Raw genomic sequence first — 2,747 nt, forward strand, 5'->3', positions numbered from 1 at the left:
CCATGAAGGCTGCAGGGAAAAGGGGATCTCAATTTCTGGCAATATGAATGCTTTCATTATTGACAAGTGTTTCATGCTTGGACCCTGGGAGGGTCAACACACAATTTTGCACTTTCACCTTTTGTTTTTAATAGTTCTTATAACAGAGCTTTAAAAAAAAAAATCAAAAGTCTCTCTCTCATAAAGCACCAAAAAGCCATAAAAGGGGGTCCCATTCTCTCCTTTCAGAAAGCTTTCTAAAGTTTATTTTTAGTGTCCCAAGAAATGGGATTTAGAGCCATTAGACAACTCCTGAAGTTATGTGATCTTGCTGGCAAGGAGACCTCCCTCAAAAACTGGGAGCATCAGAGCTACTGGTGGGTTTGGAAGTACTCTGCCCAAAGCCATTTCCTAACTTCCTGCCACAGGAATGGCGCTTCACACCTTTTCTGTGGCAGTGAGACTGTTATGAAGGGAAAGGTTATGATGAAGCAAATGTCCAGGTCTAGCAAGATTTACTCTGCCTCCAGGCAGTGAATATTTTCTGCTGAGTGAAGACCAATTATATTCCATGGAAAACCTCAGCACTTATGCAAATTAAGTGCCCAACCAGAGCAGTAATACTTCTTTACAAAATTAGGCAAGCATTAATCCCAAGACACCATTTAGTTTTGGCATTATTTCCACTGTGCCAAGTACCTGCTGTTGTTTTAATCACTTCCCCATATGGACAGTGCAACACAATGACAAAACCAACCGAACTCCACCCCGCATTAACTAAGATGGCTTGAGGTGCCCCTCCCCAGACTCAAGGCGCACCTCAGAAAATGCCAATTTAGTCTTCACTTGGTTTTTTGTTTGATTATGGGAAAATAACATGGCTGTCCTTCTGTTTCAGAGATCTCAGGCCACAGCAGGGCTGGATTTTAGCTTTCTGCACTATAGTTTCCAATTTGAAATAGTTAGATTTACCTTGGGAACCACGTCTGCACAGCTAATGGGTGCCAGCAATGTGCGCACCTCCAGAAGGATCTCCAGGCCCTCGGGGGGGGTGAGGGGTGCAACCTGCCGGCGAGGGCAAGAAATCCCATCCCGCCATTCTGCTGGTCCCACAGAAGACTCCAACGCAACACTCCCCTCTCACAACAGGGGGACCCTTCCCACAGGTGCCCCACTGCCCCTCCTGGAGCCCACAGACCCTCCCTGTTTTGTTATTCTGTGTCTCCCAGCCATAAGCCATTCCTCTCCCGGTGGCCTTCCTCTTGAAGACAAGCTTATAGTTTTTTCTCGGGGGGCCCACGTTCCCTGAAGACTAACAAACATGTCTGGAAGGCACCTCAGAACCCTTCTGCACCATGCCCGCCTCCAGCTGACAAGACCCTGCACGGCCCTACAAAGGTGCCCTCCCCAAACTAAGACCTATTCGTGCGTCACCCAGGCTGCCCCCTGGCACCGAACGCCCCCGCGCACCCCGCCCCCCAACCCCGGTTGCCAGGCAACAGCCGTTTCCCCGCGGCGAGGGGGCAGGTGCTCCGAACGCTGCCCCCGCCCCGGGCGCGCGAGGGTATAACCGCCCCAACGGCCCGCGCCGGCACTCGAGGAGGGGAAGGGCGGAGGGAGCGGGCAGGCCCGCCATCCCGACCCCCCGCAGTGCCGGTCCCGGGCCCGGGCCCACAGGGGAGGGGGGCCGCGGCCGTTACCGTGTAGGCAGGCGGGTGGGTGTCGGCGGCGCGCGGGCCGGTTGCTACGCGCCGCCCCGCCCCTCGCGCCCTTTGTTGTTCCGGGTCCTGGGCTGCGTCGCGGCGACAATCAACATGGCACAAGGCTGGGAGAAGAGGGAAAACGGCGACCATAGAGGCGCAGCGCCGGCTAGACCGCCCGCCGGAAGAGCCGCCGCTCCTCCAGCCCCGCGAGGAGGGGGGATTGCCTACGCACTTCCGACGCCCTTGGCTCCGAGTCGGCCGCACGCGGGCGTGACGCGGACGCTTCTGGGGGGTGGGGTGGGGTGGAGCTCGCGGCCACCACCTCCAAGCCCCGCCCTTCGCGGGCCTCGCGGGCGGGAGAGCATTGTGCAGCCCAGCCGCCTCCTTGCGTGCGTCTCGGCGCGGCCTCGGCGCCCACTCCCTCCTTAAGGCCCATGCTACACGTTGGGCATATGTGTCATGTCACCGAGTGCTTAAAAACACAATAAATGGGGCCCAGTCCCTGCAGAGAGGTTGTGGCACCATAAGAATGGCTGACTAGCTACAAAAAATCGCCCCGCCGTCAGAAGGTGCCGGCTTGAAAATCACCTAGAGTAGGGGCGGACGATGATTTGGGCCCCAGGGCCGTAAGGCCGTTTGGATGAGCTGTTGCAGGTGGTGTCAGCTTCCTTTCACCCCCACCCCGAAAACTCACCAGCAGTCCCCGTGGTGCTGGGGCGGGCAGGGAGCAGTGTTTGCAGGTGGGGGATGCAGAGCCGGGTCATGGGGTGGTGACCACTGCGAGCAGGGCCGGGAGCCTGCAGGGGGTGAAGCGGGGGTGAAGGGAGGCAACGGGCCTGAGGCAGTGGTTGCCCTAGGGTTCTCTGCACGGGGCTGAGCCCTGCCCACTTTTGCCAAGGGAGCCCCCGCTGCACTCCTGTTGGTACCCGGGGCCTGGCCTGGCTGGGGGCTGTTCTGCTTCCGCCTGCCCCCAGTGGCAGCTCTTCCTCCACAGCACTGCTTAAAGCAGGACCAGCCTCAACAAGATCATCCCAGCCAGGGCTTTTTCTAGCTGGGCTCAAAAAC

The 2,747-nt window shown here is 57.7% G+C and overlaps 1 protein-coding gene across 1 annotated transcript in view; it reads right to left on the reverse strand.

Moving 5' to 3' along the window:
* The window catches only part of TBPL1 (TATA-box binding protein like 1), a 34,268-nt gene extending 32,418 nt beyond the window's left edge, over nucleotides 1-1,850 (reverse strand). The window contains exon 1 of the mRNA XM_019520244.1: nucleotides 1,680-1,850. The gene's annotated coding sequence lies outside the window, so the exon portion shown is untranslated. The remainder of the gene's footprint in view (nucleotides 1-1,679) is intronic.
* Nucleotides 1,851-2,747: the final 897 nt, after the last annotated feature.

This window comes from Gavialis gangeticus, unplaced genomic scaffold (genome assembly GCF_001723915.1).
Source record: "Gavialis gangeticus isolate Ggan-Ray unplaced genomic scaffold, GavGan_comp1, whole genome shotgun sequence".
In the NCBI taxonomy this organism is placed as follows: Eukaryota; Metazoa; Chordata; order Crocodylia; family Gavialidae; genus Gavialis; species Gavialis gangeticus.